Below are 24,780 nucleotides of genomic sequence, written 5' to 3' on the forward strand. Positions count from 1 at the left end.
GCATTGCTGCCCTGTTCTCCCCTCCCCTCTCCCTTGCACTTCCGTGCTCCCTTTCCCCTTGCACTTCTCTTTCTCGCACTTGCACGATCTGAATGACACAAGGCCTAGTAAGATCATTTGTCTTGTCCTCCCTTTGTTTTCCTTCCCTGTCTTGTTGCGCATAAAAACACTTGTGTACAGGTGCGTTATATATGACTTATCATATCATTTTATCACAGATGCCCATAAAAATATACAATGCCGCAGTAAGAAACGGCTAGACTGGCAGAACCGAAATGCCAGTCTAGCCAGGTAATTACACTTAGCAGGACTGCTTTATCAGAAATGCCCCATTAAAAAAGTCATACCAAACTGAGGAATGACTAGACTGGCTGCACCAAAATGCCTCTCTAGCCACTAATACCACATATCATTCTTGCTTAGCATGGACATGGACAGCCATCATGATTTATTGCACAAACCCGCCCTCCGCCCACACATCGCCTCTCCTTCCCAGCCATTACACAACCTCCAAAATCAGCTAATTGGCCCAGAATTACCCCGATGTCCCTCTTCCTTGTCCCAGTGCTTACGTATGAGGCTCCATGCCTCATAGGTAAGTACTGGGATGAGGAAGAGTGGGACTAGGAGCAATGAAGCTTACAGGAAGCTAAGTCAGGCATTACCTTCACGTACCTCTAGCTCATCCCGGTACTTGTGTATGTGGCATAGTGCCTCATACACAAGTACTGCCTCATACACAAGTACTGGGATGAGGAAGAATAGGGCTAGGCGTAATGAAGATTACCAATATGTAATCAAGACATTAAACACAAGTAGTGGGGCAACGCCATTGAGCTTACTGGGCTTCAGAAATCCACCCCTGAAATTGTGGCCTATGTTGATTTGACCTGGCTGGCCTACAGGGCAGTTGCCGGACAGAAAAGGACACAGATGTTAAACAGCACCTGGGTTTTGCTGTTAAGAAGGTCCTGGCCCAGCAATTACTAATGTACAGCATTTCACTGTTAGTATCTGCATTCAAATGCCACATTTTTTAGGCAATTGAAATTGTGATGTGGGTTTAATACTTGCATGCCAGGGGAGTGATTGGAAGGGTTGAGAGGGAACAGGAGACCAGTCATTCTCACAGCAGTCCATACGTGGGTGCTTTCAGACTTAAAGGAGAGAGTTAACTGCTTGTAACATTGAAGCTGCAATAAAATAGTCTCGTTAAAATGCGTAAAGAGGTTTGATGCCCCTACACAAATATGTTTGTTCCTCTCCCACTACACATGAAGTTAGTGGCTCTCCCAACATTTGAATGGTTAGCCCCCTGAAATGTAGGTTTTGTTGCAGCCCTTAACACAAGCATACACACCAATCACCATATACACACACACACACACCCAGTCATCCATACATTTAAGTGTGCACACTTTCACCATACAGGCACACCCAGGCAGCCACCCATACATTTAAGAGTGCACCCTTTAACAATACAGGCACACCCAGGCATCCACCAGTACATTTAAGTGTGCACCCTTTCCTCATACAGGCACACACACACCCAGGCACTCACCCATACATTTAAGTGTGCACCCTTTCACCATACAGGCACACCCAGGCAGCCACCTATACATTTAAGTGTGCATCCTTTCACTGTACACGCACACCCAGCCACCCATACATTTGTGTGCACCCTTTCACCATACACTCACACAGACAACAGTCACCAATACATTTAAGTTTGCACCCTTTCACCATACAGGCACACCCCGGCAGCCACCCATACATTTAAGTGTGCATCCTTTCACCGTACATGCACACAGGCATACCCAGCCACCCATACATTTGTGTGACTCTTTCACCATACACTCACACATGCACACCTCATGGGGTTGAGGGGAGCCATAATACTTCAAAAATAAATTGTTTCTTTTTGAAGTCACTCTGACTTCCTAAAGAAATTATGTCTGTTAAGGATTGAAGCATAACAGAAATAGTTTCTTTATGAAGGCAGAGTGACTTCAAAAATAAAGTATTTATTTTTGAAGTCATAGGGCTCCACCTACCCCATGACATGGAGGCCTCCAGCCTAGGGTCTTCATGGGGGATGGGGTGAGGGTAGCCCCCCCGACTTCAAAAAGAAAGTATCTTTTTGTATTCACTCTGCCTTCATAAAGATATTATTTCTGTTACAGAAATAATTTCTTTATAAATGCAGTGAATTCAAAAAGAATTTTTTTTTTTAAAATGAGAATTGTTTTTTTTTTCATTTTTTTTTAACTTCAAGTGGGGCCCCCTCCTAGCACATGTGGTCGCGGGGCCCCCTGCACTGCGGGGGCTGCGGAGGCCCCTGTTACACCAGTGATGTGGATGTTCCCCATTTTCGAGGTCAGAGTAGCCTGCAGGGCCATGACAGTGCTGCATTTGAGTCCAGTCAAGCATGTTCCACATCAATGGTGTCTGTGTTGCAATGCATGATGTGCACCAGCATGTGACGATGTACACATGTTTGCATGCCTGTGTCTGGACTTGGACATGTTTGGGGTGTGATACATGGATGCTTATTTCACCTTCAAGGACATGCATGGTGTATACGTGTGTGTGTATGAGAAGTGTGTTTGTATGAGAAGTGTGTGTGTGACTAGAATACGCCATGGATGCATGACACATGACCATCATGATATGTGAATTGACAGATGCGGCCAAGTTGTCCATGAAACACTTGTGTACAAGCGCGATAGAAATAAAATATCAATCAATCATGAATGCCCTGTGACGGGAGGTAGAAATGGCCAGATGCATGACTGTCCAGTGGTGTGTGTGCATGTCCCATGATGCATTTGAGGTTTAGCCCCCCTTCTGATGTTCCCACAGTGCCTTGGACATGAATGAGAATTTCTGTTGCACGTGCCATGCTTGTTTGTGCATGTGTGTTGCTTGCACTGACCCGTGTGTTGTGGAGGGTGATGATGGTTATGACGTTTGACAGTGCCACTCATATGCATTTGCTTTGTATCTAGCAGACATTTGTTCAGTGCCCTGATGCTTGTGTTCAATGTCTCCCTATCTACAGCGGTGATGGAGGAAGAGGGCGGAAATGGCGCTGTGGAGCAAAACGGCAGGGATGCCTCCACCAGGCGGAGACGCAAGGCCCAGTCACCCTCCCACATTGCAACATCTTCCGGGAGCGAAGGGACTGATGCCGCATCCCTGACTGCGGCCACAGCTGGCGAGGGGATGCCCAAGAGGGCGAGGTTGGACGTGGGCTCCTCGGCAGCGGAAGGGGCAGGTGAGCCCCAACAGGGGTTATTCAATGCGGAAGACGGTGCAGAGGTATCCAGGTCAGTGGTGGTTGAGGTGGAGGCCACATCAGACCCGCACATGGAGCCTGGAGGGGGTGATACCACCGGTGCAATTGATGAAGTCCAGGGGCAGGTCCAGGAGGCAGCGCAGGTCACCGCAGAGGGGCCTGTGCATGATCTTGTCCCTGATGCTGCGACTGCATCAGTGTGCACTGGCAGGCATGCCTCAGCCCAGGCCAGTCCGCAGGTAGAGGGTGAGTCCACGTCAACTGACCTTCCTCTACCTGCGGACCAGGCAATCCATGACAGGGTTGAGCCCGTGCTAGTCGGTGTCGCGATGGACACAGCCGTCATTCGTGATGACGTGCGTGGTTCCTGGAGGGACCACGTCATCACAAAGAGGTCTGTGCCATCCTAAACTGGCTAGCATGGCTCATTGTCCCGGGTTTGCCACATGTGCTGGGCCCTGCTGCGACCCCCTCCTCCTCTTCCTCGACTATGCCCCAGTCGTCCTCCCTGCCGTCTTCCAGCCCAGATGCCACCAGGGCCCCCTGTGGACCTGTCCCAGCCACCGCAGCCACCAGGGTGGAGATCATATACCCGCCACAGTCGGGAGTCGGAGGTTCAGGAGAGGTGGTCACCCCAGCAACAGGACCACTGGCAAAGGAGGTTGTGCAGGCACCTTCGAGCAGGGCAAGTGCACGACGGCCCCAGGGGTTGGCAACATCCCAGAGGCAGGCTCGACGTAGGAGGCGTCAGGACTCCGGGCCAATGACACCAGGGGGGCAGGCATCGGCCGATGGGCAGGAGGACCCAGGATCAAGTGTGTCTTCCATGTGGCAGCAGATGGGCCAGCGAATAGGTGCAGAGCGGCGGCGGGCACAGATGGCACAACTCACAATGGCCAGGGCAGAGAACTCCATGCGTCGGGCAGAGAGGCGGGTGGAGCTTCTCAAGAAGACTCGCAGGGAGTTGGAGAGGAGCATGGCGGAGTCCCTGCAAGCCCTCGAGGATAGAGCTGAGTCCCGCCTACGGGAGATAGACACAGAGTTTGATGATGCCCTGCCCAAGACTCTTGGTAACATCAGTGAGTCGTAGGACTAGCCTGCCGCCCTTGTAAATAGTTCTGTAGTCTTAGGTTTCCTTTGATTTGTATTTTGATTTAGAGTCCATGCACTTTGCTCCACAATTTGTATATAGTTACTTTTTTGTATGGTTTTTATGAACAATTACTTGCCTTTTGGGATCATTGACCCTTCATCCTTGTAAATAGTTGCACTGTGTATATTTTTTGGGACATTCATTTTCACCATGGAGTAATGGATTTTATTTCAATTTACATTCATTACTTCTTCAGTATCATGTTCATTTTTCGTTTGGCGTGTATTTCTATTTTTAATACATTTTTATTCTATCAGTGGTGTATGCTGTCAATGTTTTGGTGGATGTGTCACTTGGCATTGGCTCTGTCATGTGTCACTGCTGTGGAGCAATGTTGGTCATGTCTTGGGGTGCATGCATGTGTGCATTTATGATTCCCATGCCATGGGCATGTACTGAGGAGTGGGTCCAATGGATCGGTGTTCAGTTGCACTGTGGGGGGCAGTGTGTGGTGGCATTTTGGGGGACATTTGGGGGACAGAGGAAGGCCAGTTGGTGTAAGCCAATCCCCTCCCTGGGAACGGGTCTGGACGTAGTCATGACAGGATCAGGGACAGGATTGCACACAGGCACCTCCGCGGCGGCCTGTGCTGCCTCCTGTCCCTGCCCCTGCACTGCACCACTAGCACCAGTGGAATCCCCACCTCAGACCCCATCTCTGTATCTTGCATGGCCTCTTCCTCCACCAAACCCCCCACCAACCTGGATGACTCCGTGTCATCTTCCTCCGTCAGACCCTGTGGGGTCTCAGCTGCCCCTTCTGCTGCTGAGGAGTCCAACTCCGACCTCCGCCTCTTGGACCTCCCCTCGGCAGCTGCGACCTGGGACGCGGCACCGGACTTCTCACTCCCTGACGAGATGACAACCTGGGAGGGGAGCCGGGCCTTGCGTCTCCGGCTGGCGGTGCGATCCCTGCCGCTGTGCCCCACAGCACCCTCTCTGCCCTCTCTGTGCAAGTTGGTGTCACCAGGCCACGTGGATCAGGGGCAGCTATGTCATCTGCTGCCCCGAGTAGGCAGGGTGGGGAGGCTGCAGGGGCAGCTGCAGCTCCATCCACCCCAGCTCTGCCTCTCCCATCCAGGGCAGTGTTGGTCCCAGTCCATCTTGCTAACGTTCCCCCTGACTACGTAACACTTCAGCCAATGCCTGCACCAAGTCTCATGCTCAGTGTGCATTCCCACACTCCAACTACCCAGTGCACCGGTGCTCCTGCCCCTATTGGCCAGAGCGGCGTAGGCCACTCAGGATCCCCATCACCTTCCAAGAAAAAGAGGAAGAGTGCTCGTCCACTACAGGCTGATACCCCAGACACAGCTACGCAGTCCGGCACGCCAAGGAAGCCTAGCTTCAATGATGCCGAACGTGATGCACTTGTGCAGTATGTGTCCGCACACGACAGCGAAATGTTGATCACTTCAGGGTGCAAGACCACACCTGCCTGACGTCAGGCACACTGGCAGACCGTCGCGGACATCATAAGTGCCCTTGAATCAGTGAGGGGCACAGCTGGTGAGTGCTACAAGCGCTGGAATTACCTTAAGCGCAGGGCAAAGAAAAAGCTGGCCTCAAGTCATGCCGCTATTCTGGTGACTGGAGGCGGGTCTCCACAAGAGGACATTGAACTCACTGTACATGAGTCTGTTGCTAGGACCTACGTCACAGAGGAACAGATCCAAGGTGTGGGAGATCTGCCAGATTACGAGGCATTGTCCGGTGAGTGCACATGCATGTGTGTGTGATCCATGTGTATGTTGTGTGTGTGAGGGGTTCTGATTGAGTGCCAGGTGAGGGTGTGTGTGCCTGAGTGGTTTGGGTCACCCATGTGCTTCATCCAAAACATTCTGCGCCCCTGGATTTGGGTATTACAGTATCCCTTCTGCCCACAGTAGACTTTTTGTGCAACATCACGCCAGTTGCCCTTGAAGTGGCATCTTGGAATAACATTGTTCCGTATTTCTCATTGTTCATTCAGGCTGATTGTTTCGATCCCCCCACATTCACTATGCATATCTGAGCCCTATTGTCAAACGATATGTGACATGCCTATGGTACATGCCATCTGTGTGATGGCATGGTCATGTATGTGGATTGGACATGCCACTCACAGGCCAATGTGTGATGGCTCTGCTAGCCAGCATGCAGCTAATGTGTTGCTCTTCCATCTTGGTGTCATCAGTGTCTGACATTTTCCTCCCCTTCAAACTCAGTGACAGTGCATGCATGGGAGGGTTATAGTCATGTGGGACATGTGTCAATCAAGTACTGGTTCTGTACCTCGTGAGGGCTAATTGTGTGCCATGGTGCTAATGCCTGTTTCCATTTTTTGTCATTCATGTTTCTGCAGGGGATGACGCACTTGATGCTGTTGAGGGTGAGGAGATGGTGCAGACCCAGGAGGGATCTCAGGCACGACCGGGCACCAGTGGGGGACGAGGTGTGGTGGTGGGTGAGAACCCACTCTTGCTGCAGACTGTTCTCTCCAGAGGTGTCTCTGGGTGCACCTCACCAGACCTCTTTTCGGGTGTTGATTCTGATTCTGTCCGACCCACCTGCACCAGGGGTACAGGCCACTATGGGGATGTCAGTGTTGGTAGGTCTGCCTTTGGTGGTTACGGATGCAGGGCCACACTCCGCAACATCTGATCCTGTTCCTGGGCCAGCAGATCAGAGGGGGAATGCAGTCCTGCAGCCTCAGACAGTGCCGACACAGCAAGGCACAATTCGCCTTGCCCCAGACAGGTGTGGTGACTGCCAACGCGGTGGCCGTACGCCACCAGGCAATACCGCATGGGAGAGATCCATATACGGTATGGCAAACCAACAGGCAGCAGCATCTGAGATGATGGCTCAAGCTATGGAGAGGGTGGCCACTTCCATTGTCCCCCCAGAGAGGCAGATGGAGCAACTACAGCAGGCAACAGACTCCATTTGCCAATCACTCAGGGACGACATGTTGGCGTCCAACAGGGACAGACGGGCGGCCCTGGACACTCTGCGGGAAGCCATTTCTTTAGCGTCCCAGGGCCAGAGGGAAGCCCTGAGGATAGAAGTCCGTCACCTCAGGCAGACTCTTGTGGAGCTTGAGGCTTCCACTGTCACGAGGACAGAACAGCTGCTGGAGTATGTCACACGTACACTCTCAGCAGAGATCCCCATGCATCATGTCAGGTGGTGCATGGGGATCTCCGCACCATAATCCTCCAGAACGAGACCTTCGACACCCACATGCTTGCTGCCATGGAGGACCAGACTAGGGCTTTGCGTGGGCTGCCTCCCATAGCACCACCACCTCCTGTGGTGGCAGCAGCACAGGGTGATGAAAGTGACCACAGCGTTTCAGAATCTCTCACATTAGCGTAGCCGTGCAGGCCATGAGCCCAGGGAGGTGTTTTTTTTCTCGCAACATCCACACAGGTGGCTGTTGGTGTGCACCTTGTCCTCGGACCTCTTGGGTGGCCTCCCCCACCCCCCTTAGTCCCCACATGGCCATTTTTGATTTTTGATTTTTGATTTTTGGATTTTGGTTTTTGATTTTTGCTTTTTTGTTACAGTGTGTTGCCTTGTGTGGCTCCCGTGGGCATCCACTGTATTGCGGCTGTGCACATGCAGGCTTGTCCTGAGTTTGGGTTAGATGCTTGGGTTCGTGAGACACACAACCCTCCTGCTTCCCGTTACCATGGGCTTGCAAAGGGTATGCCCAAGTGATAGTAACTTACACAGTGATGTTGGACTCCCATGACATGTGTGGGCAGTCTGCAGTCAATACTGTGTATACATTCCTAGTGCATATTGTTGTAGTATTGTACACTGCATGGTGTATTGATGTGCGCTTGTGCATCCATGTCTCCCTCCTAATTTGCAGGTTCATTCCACATGTCTTCACAAGGCCGTCTACTTTGGAGATGGAGTTCATGTTGTAAGCAGTGCACTTCCAGATTTGCGTGGCACCAACACTGTACAGTTGGGGGTGGTCGATGTGCTAGCATCACCAGGTTGTAAGTCTACGTATCCTTTAACTTAGTACTGTCATGTGAATGCTATGTTTGGGGTGGCTAGCTGCATTGTATTGTGGTAAGTCTTTGGTTTTGTGTGTTGTCAGTTCTACATTAATGGGAGCACATTGTGTGTGGCCATTTTCCCAACGGGACACTGTACTTTGTGACACTTGTGTCATGTTTTGGGGATTCCTTTGTTTGCTCTCACATAGCATGACATGCCATGGTGTGTTGGGGGCGGTGCTGGGGAGGTGTTGGGTGACATGGCACTGTTGTCATGTTGTATCTTGCAAGGGGGTAATGATTTAGCAGCATAGAAGTGTGTCTTTTGATGACACAGCATTGGTGGTGTTTGTGTAGGTAGGGATGCACACAATGGAACACTACCAGGTGAACAATCTCAGGCTGGTATGGTTGTGACAGTTGACTGTCAGTTGAATCATCATCATTGATAGGATAGTCAGCTGGTATGTGCCAGGGCTGTGTGCACTCCACAGGGGTGTGATTTTAGGTGAAGTAATTAGCCACCAGCTGCGTACGGGCTGCCTCACCCTGTGCCCTTCCCCTCCCATGCGCAGCGGGCGTGCATGTGGTTGGGGATGTGGGGGCACCACCATGTCCACCGGCAGGCCCCTGCGTGTTGCACCGTTGTGCAGGACACATGCTGCCACTATGATCCTGCACACTACTGGGGGAGCGTATAGCAGCTGCCCACCAGAGCGGTCAAGGGAACGAAAGCGTGACTTGAGCACTCCAAATATGCACTCCACTATGCCCCGGGTTGCAATATGGGCTGTGTTGTAACTTACCTGGGGTGGCGTGGTGGGGTTCCGAATTGGCGTCATCCTGTGGGTGCTCAGAGGGTAGGCACTGTCCCCTGGGGAGGTGGTGATGGGTATCATTAGTGGGGTTGTGACATTACTCAGTATCTGACATGCATGCATGTGCTGTGGCATTTATACTCACCAACCAGCCATGTATCGCCATGCCGACCAGCTTCTAGGTCCCGGTTTAGGGTTGACATTCTGTAAATTAATCTGTCGTGGGTGGAACCTGGATAGTTGGCATATACTGAGCTGATGATTCCCTTGGCATCACATACTACCTGCAAGTTGATGGAATGCCAGTGCTTGCGGTTTCTATAGATGTGCTCAGTTGCCCTGGGGGGACGTAGAGCCACATGGGTGCAGTCAAAGGCACCTAGTACTTTGGAGAAGTGTGCCACCCCGTAAAAATCCTGGACGACAGCCTGCCTTTCTGCAGGTGTTCTGGGCAGGTATATGTGCCTGCGTACTGATGGGCGTGCAGTCATGATGGCCAAGATCTGGTGTAGGCAGCATGACTGCGTGGCCTGTGACACCCCCCCCACTATGGCACTTGTCCGCTGAAATGATCCAGTGGCCAAGAAGTGCAGTACATTAAGGACCTTCACCAGGGGGCTGAGTGCTTGGGAGCAGAGGGTGGGTGATGCGAGGTCATCCTCCCATTCACTGACCATGTCGAGTATTATGTGAGGTGGAAACCTATACCTCCCATGCACGTGGTCATCAGGCAACCCAAAAAGGCTGGTTCTGGGTGTAAAAATTCTGGCCCTGGCTATCCTCCTCCTCCTCCTGCGGTATCCCACGGCCACTGCTGCTAGGAACGGTATATTCATCCTGGCGTCTGAGCTTGTTTGTTGTTTGCGCGCACTTTTATGCTGCGCGGGTCAACGTACGCCTGCTTCCTGCTTGCCTACGTGTTTCCGGATTAGCGCAACTTTTTTTGCGTGTGCGTGTGCATGTGGGCGTTCCGCGCATTTGCCTCCTGTACTTCCACGCCCACCACAGTGATACACGTACCCCGCTCTGCCTGGCCCAATCGCGTGTGAAACTTCACGCAAGCCCCTGAACTACACGTATCCCGCTCGCCCAGGCCCAATCGCGTGTGAAACTTCCCGCGAGCCCCTGAAGTACACGTACCCCGCTCGCCCAGGCCCAATCGCGTGTGAAACTTCCCGCGAGCCCCTGAAGTACACGTACCCCGCTCGTCCAGGCCAAATCCCGTGTGAAACTTCCTGCGAGCACCCGAAATACATGCTATTTTTGACACAGCGGGTGTCCGTGTTTGTTGCGTACCCCTTTGCACGTCATTTGTCCTAGAGGACCACAGTATGGGACATTCATTGAGCTGTATATCCGGCTTTTTGTTAGCGCACATTTTTTAAATGCGCAGGGACGCTACCGCCTGCCTTCATGTGGCAGACATGTGTTGATGTACATAGTTGACTTTTGGTTTGTGTAGTGGGATCGCCATTTCACTGCTGGGGGGTGGGTGTGCAAGGGGACATGAGTGGGGGCCTGCTGGCAGGTGCCCCGCACTGGTGGGGGGTGGGTGTGCAAGGGGACATGAGTGGGGAGCTGCTGGCAGGTGCCCCGCACTGGTGGGGGTCCAATCGGACATGAGTGGGGGCCTGCTGGCAGGTGCCCCGCACTGCTGGTGGGTGGGGGTGCAGGGGGACATGAGTGGGACATGAGTGGGGGCCTGCTGGCAGGTGCCCCGCACTGGTGGGGTGTGGGGGTGCAAGGGGACATGAATGGGGGCCTGCTGGCAGGTGCCCCGCACTGCTGGGGGGTGGGGGGGCAGGGGGACATGAGTGGGGGCCTGCTGGCAGAAGCACCGCACTGGTGGGGGCTGGGGGTGCAGGGGGACATGAGTGGGACATGAGTGGGGGACTGCTGGCAGGTGCACTGCACTGGTGGGGGCTGGGGGTGCAGGGGGACATGAGTGGGACATGAGTGGGGGCCTGCAGGCAGGTGCACCGCACTGGTGGGGGGCGGGAGTGCAGGGGGACATGAGTGGGACATGAGTGGGGGCCTGCTGGCAGGTGCCCCGCACTGGTGGGGGGTGGGGGTGCAGGGGGACATGAGTGGGGGTCTGCTGGTAGGTGCCCCACACTGCTGGGGGTGGGAGTGCAAGGGGACAAGAGTGGGGGCCTGCTGGCAGGTGCCCCATACTGCTGGGGGGTGGGTGTGCAAGGGGACATGAATGGGGGCCTGCTGGCAGGTGCCCCACATTGGTGGGGGGTGGGGGTGCAAGGGGACATAAGTGGGGGCCTGCTGGCAGGTGCCCCGCACTGCTGGGAGGTGGGTGTGCAAGGGGACATGAGTGGGGGCCTGCTGGCAGGTGCCCTGCACTGGTGGGGGGTGGGGGTGCAAGGGGACATGAGTGGGGGCCTGCTGGCAGGTGCCCCGCACTGCTGGGGGGTGGGGGTGCAGGGGGACATGAGTGGGACATGAGTTGGGGCCTGCTGGCAGGTGCCCTGCACTGGTGGGGGTGGAGGTGCAAGGGGACATGAGTGTGGGCCTGCTGGCAGGTACCCCGCACTGCTGGGGTGTGGGGGTGCAGGGGGAAATGAGTGGGGGCCTGCTGGCAGGTGCACCACACTGGTGGGGGGTGGGGGTGCAGGGGGACATGAGTGGGACATGAGTGGGGGCCTGCTGGCAGGTGCCCCGCACTGCTGGGGGGTGGGGGTGCAGGGGGACATGAGTGGGACATGAGTGGGGGCCTGCTGGCAGGTGCCCCGCACTGGTGGGGGGTGGGGGTTCAGGGGGGCATGAGTGGGACATGAGTGGGGGCTTGCTGGCAGGTGCCCCGCACTGGTGGGGGGTGGGGGTGCAGGGGGACATGAGTGGGGGCCTGCTGGCAGCTGCCCCGCACTTCTGGGGGGTGTGGGTGCAGCGGGTCATGCGTTGGTGATCAGTAGTAGTAGTGGTGCAAGCTGACATGTGGTTTGCCTGGGCGGCATGCCCATGGTGGATGGGCTGCCTGCGGAACATGAAGTCCCCTGTGGTGTGGGCTGCCTGCAGGGGCCGTGGAGGGTGTAGAGGGAACACCTGGGAGGACCCACACTGCCAATTCACGTGTAGGACCCCCCTGCACCCCAGATATACACGTACCCCACTCGCACAGGGCCTGTCGCGTGTGAGAATTCCTGCGCACCACCGAAATACACGTTCCCTGCTCGACCAAGGCCAATTGCGTATGAAACTTCTCGCGCACCCCAGATTTACACGTACCCAGCCCAATCGCGTGTGAAACTTCACGCGAACCCCAGGAATGCACGCACCCCACTCGCACAGGGCCTATCGCATTTGAAACTTCCTGCGAACCCCTGGAATACACGTATCCCGCTCCCCCAGGCACGATCAGGTGTGGAACTTCACGCGCACCCCTGAAATACACGTACCCCGCTCCCCCATGCCCGATCGCGTGTGAAACTTCACAAGCACACATGAAATACACGCACCAGCTAATTTTTCACACAGCGGTGTCGCTGTTTGTCGCGTACACCTTTGCACGTCATTTGTCCTAGGGGGCCACAATATGGGACATTCATCAGAGCTGTTTATTCGTGCTTTTTGTTAGCGCACATTTTTTTCCTGCGCAGGGACGCTACCGCCTGCCTTCATGTGGCGGACGGGTTTGGGTCAGTGCGCGTCTTTGCCCGTGCGCTGGTTTGCCCTATTCGATTCCATGAATACGTGTTGTAGGCGAGCATGTGGGCGTTCCGCGCACTTGCCTCCTGTACTTCCCCCCATGAGTTGTTCCCCATTCCGAGTGTTCTGCCCCGTGTTACGCCTACTTTTGTTATGTGCGCCGCGCTATGTGCGCTTTTGCTGTGGCCTTGGCACACGCCGTTAGATGACCTGTGCGCCGGTGGTTTCCCTGCGATATTCGCACTTGCACTGCGATTTTCGCTCTTTCACTGCGAATCGCACGTTTTCGCACGCTTGCGCCAGAATTTCTGGCGCACATTGATTCCATGAATCAGCCTTTTACTTTTAATACTTATGTATAATTTAATATGCTCAATGATAAAAGGCTATAACTGAAACTTGTGAAAATCCAAACAATGACATCATTATAGCATAATGGTTAAGTGCTGCATCTTGAACTCCTTTAGGCCAGGGTTCTCTGATAGCAGTGTTCAGCATAAATGTGATTTTTTTAAATTTCATTTTTTCTGTTTTATAAAAATGCAGATGCTGTTTGTCATGAGATATTTAAAACTAAGAAAACATACAGCATTCAGGACCGTGGACTGTCTGCCATGCTTGCAGTAATCAGGACAGACGCTGCTTAGTTTCAAAGTGAGGAAGGATCCAGCCCCCTTAGGCCATGTTTCTCTAAAGGTTCTTCTAAGGGGGAGCATATATTAGGAAACATGGCTTTAGTGGGCTAACCCCTTCCTCACTTTGAAGCGAAGCAGGGTTCATCCCAGTTACTGCAGGGATAGAAAACCCACTGTTGCTGTAAAAATACCTATTTTCTTATTATTGACTGGGAGACTACAAATACCAGAATGCAATTCAGCAAAAGGCAAACATTTGTCTCTGAGTGCAAAACCTTCAGGGACTGACAGCACGGTTTAAAAAAAGTAAATAATTCAGATGCCCATTTGGTCGTCTCTATGCAGTAACCCCGAAGTGACCCTGCTTAACTTTAAAGCAGGGCTGACCCTGCTTAGCCTCAAAGCAAAGAAATGGGCCGGCCCATTTCTTTAAGTGGTATTTTAAGCTTGGGGCATTTTTCAGGCAACTTGGCCTGAGGAGGCTGTTTCCTTGCTCCCTTTGATGCTAAGGAGAGTGTGTCCTGTTTACTGCATGAATGGGAGACCTGGATGGCAATTGAGTCACTGCTTATGGCCTTTGGTCATGGCCAGTGATTTTTCACCCACGACGTAAAAAAAAAATCTTTTTTAAAAAAGTAACTGCGGGTACCGAACTAAACATACCCACGGATATCTGTTGTCCTTTGTAACCTCGGAGATAGCTGTGACTATTGGCAAAATATCTGTAAAAAATGCTTCATTGCCCCACAGGCCATCACCAAGTGGCCCCCTCATCTGTGCCATCTTCCCCCACTCCCCAGACAGCCTCCTCACCTCCCCTGCCTTCTCCCCTTCACCCCAGAGCACACGCTGCTTCTGTGATGCCGTTTGCTTTGAGATGTCGGCTATAGCCGAGGCTACAGAAAGCATTGTGTTGCAAACTCCATTCCTGGACCGCCTCCTACTCCCAAATTTCACTTAGTGCTTTTTAGCCATCCCCCACCTCTACCCTGATGTCATTTGTATGTTTTTGGACCTGCAAATAGCGTTTTACTGTGTTTCATTTTTCCATAACCTCGGATATAGCCGCAAATATATCTTGCATCGAGAGAAAAAAAGATGGTGGTCATTTCATTTGTGAAAACCATGCTCCTGCAATGTACCATGGGAGATATTACTATCATTTTTGGGGAGGGGGCACACCCTTCTCTGTTAAATTTTTGAATAACTACAGAACGGAATAATGCCAAACCATGCATGGATCGCGAGTCAACGCTTCAGGCCCAAGCTGTTTCAGACCTGGTCCAAATCTGTCCAGTGGTTTAGGCTGTGCGCTTTGGCAAAAATTTAACTTTTTGCTCTATGGGAAAATGAATGGGAAGTAAAACGCACTTTTGGCAAAAAAAATGTTTGGGGACGCTTCTAACTTTTTTCTTTTTTAACAAATCTTAACGAAACTTTGCAGTCTGAATGGGTCTGCAGACTTTTAATACCTTTCGGAATTTCGTCCAAATCCGTTACTGCCGCCCTATAATATAAATATATATGTTATATATTTTTATAATGCCCTATCTATACTTTTTTACAAAGTAATCATATTACAGCTTAGTAAATATTTGAGGATAGACTTAGAAGTAACTATTTCTCATTCCAGCTCTAGATTACTTCCAGTACAGTGTTTGGTTGCAGGAATTTGTCCCTTAGTATTCAAGCTCAGAATGTAATGATTTATTGGGAAGTCACCCTCAACACAGGGAGTTCCTTCCCTCCCGACTCACGTGGTTATGCAACAAACTGTTTAACAGATTCTTTTTAGCCCTATCTCAGACACATATCATGCCCCTTGGATTCCTCTCCCCTGAGATAACAATGAGCCAAGAACCAGGCCAGTGTACGGGAAATATATTGGTATTTATTTGAATTAAAAGTAATATAAATTAGCACAAAAATGTAAAAACACCACTTTATCTGTGGCACAACACAATCAACTTTTCTCTGCATAAATAAATCACAAAAGTTAGTTAAAACGAATCACAGTTCTTCACTTTCTGCAAATCTCACTTCACAAAATAATTACACTGATGAATAACAAAGGCACTTATGTAATGTTGATTTTCCCTCAGGCTTAAAAGGGTAGCAGTAGGATTTCAAGATTGGTAAAAATACATATAGCAATTATAATTTTGCCCACACTTTTGTGTTTAAAATAAACACAGAGTGATTTATCGATTTGTTTTTCAGACCCCCCTTGCTTTGGTCTAGGTTAAAGTCAGACAAAAACCTAGGAATGCTTTGGGGAATTTCAGAATTCAGCCCCCCCCCCACTCTCCTTACTGAAAGACCTCTATTGGGGAAGCTGGATAAAAAGGTTGGCCTGATTTAAGAACAAAGACACCCCTCTTCCTAAAAGAAGTCAGGGTCAGTTGGACAACAAGGATTACCCAATTAATGCATAGGCTGTAGTTTACAGCTCACACTGGAAAGTGAGCTTTGTTAATTTCCAATTTTAACAAAATCCACCCTGTAGTGTTCTGCCAAATGGGAAATTAATTAAATTAATATTTTTGGTTGAATAGGCTAAGGATATACACAGTTTTGCCCCCCCCCCCTCCAACAACTATAAAGGGAAAAGATTCAAGGCAAGCAGACTCCCCCACCTTTTTGTTTCTCAGGGCACAGTTATACTTACATAGCAAGCCCCTGTTAAAGGTTCAGGAAAATCAGCTGCATCTCAGGACACTCTGTAAAGACAGGGCAGGGGTCGGGTCCCTCCACTCTCAAAGATGGCCTCCTGCTCTCCACCATAGGACCCAGTCAGCTTGAGGCCTTTCTAGGGATAGACCGCTCCACCCTGATGCACTCTCAGCAATCTCCTCTGGTGTCTCCTTACAGCTCTCAGGTGGTAGGTTTCAGCGGCCTTCCTGATGGTCTGTCTGTCCTGCATTTGTGTTTCCTTTTTCTGTGTGTCCGTGTGTGTGTGTGTGTGTGTGTCCTGTCCTAGTGCAGCCCCCTTATATAGCAGCAATGACACCACCAACTATACAATCTTGGGGAAGTACCCTGCAATAATCCCTGCCACTAGGATTGGACAGTTACCCTTTTCTCTCCTTCCAAACTCAGCCTCCAAGTCAGGATTGGTTTAGGGGTCTGGAGCAACATATGGCAATTCCCATTTGTTATCACCCTTTGTTCTCCTTTTGACTTTTTTGGCAAAAACTAGTTATGTATCACAACTTCATAATTTTACTAGCAACTGCCATACTAAACATATTTTCTGTTTCAGGTAATCATGGGAAATTAGATAAGCCGATCACCACATCTGCATCATGTAGCAGGGCCATGTGGCATCGTTCTGCCATTTCCATAACAAGCACAGTAGTTATGAATATGTAAGTTATTAAGCATATCTCTGATTTCATTTTCCTCCCATTCACCAACTCTCACATTTGGAACATGTACGTATCTGCCAGAAACACATCTTAGATAGCAATTACAGTGCCATGAGTCACACAGAAAGGAATTTTATATCCCCCAAATCGCCTGGAAATGACATAAAAAATGGTAAGTAGATGAAATTGATCCGCCTTATGATGGCTGAGAAAAAGACCTAAATGATAATAGTCCTTTTAAATTAATTGTGAATCTTCATGTGGGACAAATGGCCCTGACTCCTGCCTTCCGGCCATTTGTTTTCACTGGGTCAGCATGTGCTCACAGTTCTTTTTTTATCAATCTCCTTTGTGTTGGAAGCTTGCTCTTTGAAGGGGGTGCCCCCATTTTCACACATATAAGCCATGCTCCAGCCTAGGGTGACCTTTTTCTTTCAGTCAATGCTTTTAGAGCCTGCAGTTCTGGAGAGCACTGAATTTTGGCACCTTTAGCAGGACATTTTATTGTGGTTGGGCATTAGATGGGAGATGTGACATCCATGCTGTGAGTGGGAGTTTTCCTTGTGAGGTTTTGCCCACTTCACTTCAGCCTCCCTTCCTCACTGCCTCCCTGAAACGTGCGGAGAACCATCTCTGGTTTCGGAAGCACCTCAAAACCTTTCACTTTGCTTCTGCTTTCTCTCCTCCTCTCCCCTGCTGAAATCCGGGCTGAAACTGAAACTGCACTGGTTACCTGGCCACCCTCTGATCTCGGACTCCGTTCCCCTCCCCCCACCAGTTGCACACCTGCACTGCCTCTCTGACAACCCCTGCACTTGGGGGACTGTTTATGTATCCCTACAATCCCCCTACCAGCACTTGACACCTGATGTCTGCACTTACCATTGCACTTGCCTCCACCTGGCCATACTTTTACGTATTGCTTTATTTATTCTATTATCCCATGCACTGTCCTCCACCCCTGACCCCCGCACTTCTCTCCTTCTTCCTTCCCCTGCACTTGTGCGATCTGAATGACACCTGGCTTAGTAAGATCGTTGTCTCTGTCTTCCCTCTGTTCCCCCTCCCTTGCCTCATCGTGCCTTGAAACACGCGTGTATAGGCACGTTATAAATGCCATAATGTATCATATCATATCACAGCCAGCAAAAGGGTCTGCCTTGGGCTGACATTTTCCATCAAGACAAAAGTGGCTCTTCAAATGTCATTGAAATTTTGGTAGGTGAAACACAATATGCATTGCTTTTGGTCAACCGGCACACCATGTTTTGTTTTTCTGACATTTTCTCTGTCAGCAGTGATATTTTTTCACTTTTACTTTTAAAACCGTTTTTATTTGCACAGACATATGCAGGCCGTTTTTGTTTTCAATGTTTAGAAAATTCCTGTTTTCCATGTGACAGGGATTTTTGATTCCTCCTTCCTTTGTAAATTAAAATGCTGCTTATCAATTTGTAATGACAGGTAGGCCCCTTTCCACATAGCTCTTTAATTTTACTTCAAAAACAACAACAAAGTCCAGGCCGTATTTGTTTCACTGTTTAAAATGCCTGCCATTCATGTGAACGGGACTTTTGTTTGGGGCCTTTAAATACATCCCACAAGTATATTATATTTTGTGCACCCTAGCCCTAGAATAATTTCATAAGAAGCAACTTGATTTCTCTAATAATTAAAGATCAAAATGACTTTTGCCAAGAATATTTGAAATTTTAAGGAAATCAAAATGCTCTGGAGGGCTGGTAGTTTTCAGTAAATATTCCAGGCGAAAATAACATATTCTCCCCAATTCAAGTCCTGAAATATACATTTCCAGGCATATATTGAAATGCAGGATAAAGTGTTATTTTTGAACCAGTTCTGAAATGTGTTCTAATTCAAGAGTTAGTAATATCGTCTATTGGCTTTACTTTGCTTTGAAGTGCAATGAGCAACACGAATTTGGTTCAGCGAATTGAAAATGCACCATAAATGAGAACCTATAAGGAATGGATCACACTGATTGAGCTGAGTTTTGAGTGGCTGCATTTATGTTTCACTGGCTCGAGCATGTATTTATGGAGTACAAAGAAAGAGAGAGAAAGGTTATGTTATTTGACGTTTTTAAAGTGCCTAACTTTTTTTCTCACATTATAACATTTACACTGCAGTACATTACATTGCATACAGATAAAACAATCTTTTGTGTAAGTAAATTGCACTTTAATATAATGTGTATCCAGTCTTATGTGTTGTGTGTTTGGCTATGACAGTGAATTAGTGATTGCTGATGTGAGACTCAAATTTGGGATGCAAAACTCGGGCATGTAATGATAGATGTTTAAAGATGTCATGGGTACACATGCAGTGCACACGGCACTTCCTGTGCATGGAGTTAGCTTGGCCTTTAGCTGCAGGAGCATCCATAGTGTTGCTCATCATCTATGCAAGTGAGGAAAGGACCTTTTGGTTTCTGATGATTATGTGCTGGTACTGTTAATGGTGCGGCACTAACGGGGAGTGATTTGGGTCAAGTTACTCAAGCACAACTTTAGGAAGAAGAACTCAGAACACTTTTGCTACCCCATTTGGGAAACGATGTAAAACCAAAGACTGTTGAGGGGGCTAAACAATACGGCGCCTCGTGCATCAACGTGGAGAAGTTTGAGTCGTTATCAAAACTCAAAGGTTGTAGTGTTAAATGGATTGTGAACTGCGCTTGGAAAATCCAATTATAAAGGGAGCGGGCGTCAAGTGGAATCCAAGCATGGGGTAACTTTTTGGCGAGCCGTGTTTGTGCTCATGTGTCCGCAGTATCACAGGGGATGCTAATGCACATGGCGTGGGCTCAGGCTTGACGCAATGGACGATGTTTTCTGCCGGAAGTTAAGATACTTCATTCGTTTTTTTAGAAGATTTGGATTTTGATGAAGGTGATGAATGTGCACCACACCTGCACTCATTGAATTGGTTTGCCAGTTTGGCAAAAGTTAAGAGTGGTGTTTTGGGGCTTATGTTTTGTTACTTTGTGTTATGTTATGTTATAGTACGTGGTATTTGTAAAATGCAGGGCTCGCTATTTTCATGGCCTCTTGCCACTGTATGAAGGAGCAAGAAGAGGAGGCCATGATTAAGGATTGCGATGCATGCTGGGAAAATGATGACGGCAGGAGTTAAATCTTTGTAGTCCATCAAGTTGGCTGACCATATATATTGCAGGAAAGTTGGCATCTACAGAACGGAAACGTTTGGAGTTTTGTCTCAGAGGTGTAATTAGGCCAATCTGTTGCCGGACATATTCGCAAATGTACAGAAGTGTCCCACTAAATATAGGCAAAATACTCCTCCTCGAAATAAGCTGACAATAGAGAACATTGTTTTCTGATCAATGTGAAAGATCAATCTATTGATGACCTTGAAAAAAAGAAAGCCAATTGAATAGCCTTCAAGTCCACTCAATAAGGAAAATAAATAATAGAGCAGAAATTCTCACAGGACCTTTGGGGTCGCCACCTCCCCCTCCCTATTTTGGGGAATATCCTTTTGGGGCTTGCAACTCATGACAGTTGACCAAAAATAGTAAGACAATTAAATGTAGGCTGAGTATTTGGAAGATTAGATAACACAATAAGTCTCAAACTAGGATATTACCTCTTAAATTGGTTCTGTGAACCTTTGCAGCAAATCTTTCACTAAATTCATTTTCACCAAATGTAACCCAAGCTACTCCTCACTGATTAGGCCCAACAAGGCTGAAACAATGGGGATGCTTGTGGTCTCGTGCAGTAGGGATGTGACCAAGCAGTTTGGGCTCGGCTGTTCCTTTTGGGATGGGACCAAGCCTGATTTGCATATGGTCTTTCCCCTTTTGTAATGGCTTGGCAGGTGAAGAACGATGGTCTGGAGGGTTGTTCAGAGCAATGCCAGAGGTTAAGATTAATTCTAAACCTTCCATCCATCACCTCTTTTGTTTTGATTTATATATTGGTGACATTGGACTTGCTCCTTTATAGCCTGCTCCTCCTGTTTTGGAGTTGGAGGCAGAGTCAGTGTCAACTCTTTAAAACACTGTGGAGGCTGGCTGTTCCAACTGTTTGCGGTGAACGCCACTTACCATCAATTGCCCAAGTGCTTAGCTGCTAAGGAAAGAAAGGAGGTGTGGAATTATTTTGCCCTGATTGTGAACCTTATGGCCGGGAGCTGCTGATCTTGCTTTTCTCGGTAAGCGGGATGTTTATCTTTGCCCTTCTTTGTCTATGTACGCCCTCCGTAGTAAAACAAATGTGACGGATGTGGTGCCCTCCAAGAACAGTTCACCTTGCACCTTAGAGGCACCATTTCCAAGTACCCCTTATGTTCTTGCTGCTACTTTTTACTGCTGTAGCTGCTTTACAACGTGGCCCAAAAGGAACACCTCGCATTATGTAGTTTTTCCCTCAGAAGTCTAATATACATGGTATGACTGGGGTTCCAGAAATTGATTATGTTCCTATTGTTGTTACTTTGTGTGAAGCAAATGCCTTAAACCCTACAGCTGAGTAACAGGCAGCCCCTCGTGTCCAGGACATTATTTCCTCCCAGTCAATGGCTGCCTGTGATCAGTTAGCAGATGCACTTTCTGAGCTTTTGGACTTGTCCGGGAACCAACAGGCAGAGCTGATCTCTTTTCAACCAGACTCCATTGCGGCATCACCAGTCCTCTTCAAAGACTCTCATTCATTGGGCCCCCCTGGTTGCCTGTGATGCTGTGTGCTCCCACCCTACCCCCCTGGTTGCCTGTGATGCAGTGTGCCCCCACCAAACCCCCTTGGTCATCTGTGATGCTGTGTGCCCCCTACCCTACCCCCTGGTCATCTGTGATGTTGTGTGCCACCACCCTACCCCCCTGGTCGCCTGTGATGTGTGCCCCCCAGCCTACCCCCTGGTAGTCTGTGATGCTGTGTGCCCCACACCCTACCCCCCTGGTCGTCTGTGATGGTGTGTGCCCCCCACCCTAACCCCCTGGTCTCCTGTAATGCTGTGTGCCCCCCACCCTACCCCCCTGGTCTCCTGTGATGTTGTGTGCCCCCCACCCTAATCCCTTGGTCACCTGTGACGCTGTATGCCCCCTCCCTTGTTCTTCCCCCTTCCCTTTCCCCTCACTAGGCCACCCCCTCCTAAACAGACTCTCTGCATTGTATGCTGCTGCCACCCTTCAACATGGGGTTGGGCAGCATGTTTTGTGCCACCTAAAATGACTCTGCATTGTATGCTGCTGCCAACCTGCAACATGGGGTTGGGCAGCATGTTTGAGCCATCCAAATTGACTATGCATTATGTGCTGCTGCCGACCTGCAACATGGGGTTGGGCAGTATGTTTTTGTGCCACCTAATCTGACTCAGCTGCTGCCCTACAACAAGGGGTTATGCAATCTGTATGTCTTTGCAAGCACTTATACAACTAAGTAAGCCAACCTGCAACAAGGGGCCAAGCAACATGTATGTATGTATGTTTTTACAAGCACTTATGTAACTAAGTAAGGTTTCTGTAACAGTGCTGCAATGCTTGAGGGCTGTGGTGTACTTTATAAATGCAAATAAATAAAATAAAATATGTTGTATAGTGAAAATAGGAAAATGTGTGCGGATTAGCCCCACCCATTTTCCAGAGGCTGAGCTACCATCATTCAATTTCATATAACATTTTTAAAAAGCCAGGTGAGCGCACACCCACCCTGTGGATGGTCGAATTCCTCACAGATATGAGTTAGGGACTTCTTCCTTAAGTGTTTTGATAAAATGGGAGATGCTACAGGGATATAGGAAACTCCTCAACCGAGTTCCAAATTCACTATTTGTGTCGCTAAAAAATCTTCCAGGAAGAAATACCAGTATGGAATTAGATCTGTGGGTAAGACATTGTGAATTACTCCTGGAAAGAGTAAATGTCTCAAAGGAAACACTATTATGGAATCCCAATTTAGTTCAAAACTGCTTCAAGCGGACGGGTTTGGTACCAGAGACCAAATGGACAGTCATAAATTGTTTCAACATGGGTCTCTTCAGGAAAAGGAAGTTAATATACCAGTAGATACCTCATTAGATTCCCGAATATTAGATGGAGGCATAGCTTTATGCGCTTTATACTGAATCTACTTCCCACACATGAAGTGATTGGAGCAAGATCAAACCTGCTGCGTAAAGATAAATTAAACCAATTCTGCGGCAACACAGGTATTTTAGAGACCCTTCAGCATTTAGCTATTCACTATCCAAAGTTAATGTCAAATAAGCAAAACATTTTTGGGGGCTTCATAAATTCCAAACATTTTGTTCTCGCTTCAGTTTTATGGGCAGGGATTTTTTTTTGGGTGATCAATTTTCTTTGGCAATTGCTACCATCAAATGTTTGTGACAAATCTTCCCAGAGGTATTATTGTAATACATATGCTATTTTAAAGTAAGAACTTTAATGAACTAAGTATTATTCACTTTTTAGTTTTCTTCTCCATTTCCTTTTGTTCCTTTCTTCTTTTTTTTGCTCCTTTGTTAATTTATCAATCTTATTTGCTTTTGAATTTAATTGTGATGATTTGAATCTTTGTACTTTACTTGAAATGTTATGAATTGTGGGATTTTGATGATTCTCTTTATTTTCTTTTTCTTTTTTCCTCTTTTGTTGTTTTGTAACTGGATATTAGTTTTTGTGTAAGGGTTCTTTTAAACCAGATCACAAATAAAAAAGGAAAGAAAACACCCAACCAAGATTAAATGTATCGGCAGTAGGTGCTTTCATTGAACATTTTGGGAAGTTACTCAGTAACATCTCACATTTTAGAATGTACAGTTGCTGTAGTCTCGGGAGGATAGCTCAGGGGCAACGTGCTCACCTTAGAAACAAGATGATGTAGAGCAACACAGGTTTGATCCATGGGTCCCCACTTAAAACCTCTGGGTATTAAGCATGTTATAAATAAACAATTATAAAGATATAGTAATTATAGAAGGGGTTGATGTGGTAAGCATAGATCCAGTGCCTTAGTTGTACTGCATCTGTGGCCAAAGTGATTGATCTGGGATTTATTCTCATCCGTCAATCAGACATGCAACTAATGGAATATTATTCGGAGTCCCCAGGCAACCAATTTGAGAATCCTGGATGGAAAACTTTGAAAGCATCAGTGCCCTCCAAGTTTCCCCTTTCCCCTTTTCATTCAGTAGACAACCAGGCAAACTGAGTACAATTGCTTCATTTGTTTAAATTACTTCTCAAATACACTTTTGTATTTATGAAACAGTTTGGTTTAAAAGATGATTTTGATCCACTTCTTTAGTTACAGTTGTGAAATATCTGATTATATTCAGTAACACAGGATCTTGTTTGATACGTCATTTTAACACTTGGAGGTGAATACATATTATGGTGCCTAGATGCCAGCTAATGATCGTCTAAGCCCAGATACAATAATTATTTATAGGACATTATTTAAGTAGTTTTGCTCAGAACACCACCAGTAGCACTACTGGACAGTGGAGAAAGTTTGCTTTTATACAGATGTACTTTGCAGAATACGTCCCCTAGGATAGAGGAACTTGTACTGAAATATAGATTTCATATTGTGGCCAGCAGAATTACTGCTAGATGTAGATGATGTCTAAGAGTATACATGATGATTTTGTATAATGTGTACTGGGAGAAACCTGAAGTTACTCTCACATCTACTCCCCAAGGATCTGCTGTTCAGGTGGCTAGGAAAGGGCCATCGCTTTTGGATCCCGGCCATCGGGGTGGACAAGACAGGGAGGATCACCTGAGTGGAGGGTCCTTTGGGATTGGAGAGAGGGTACCTGAAGGCGAGAAATGGGGATGCCACCAACCTCGAAACATTGAATCT

The sequence above is a fragment of the Ambystoma mexicanum genome, chromosome 3p, assembly GCF_040938575.1.
Source record: "Ambystoma mexicanum isolate Mex_15411 chromosome 3p, UKY_AmexF1_1, whole genome shotgun sequence".
In the NCBI taxonomy this organism is placed as follows: domain Eukaryota; kingdom Metazoa; phylum Chordata; class Amphibia; order Caudata; family Ambystomatidae; genus Ambystoma; species Ambystoma mexicanum.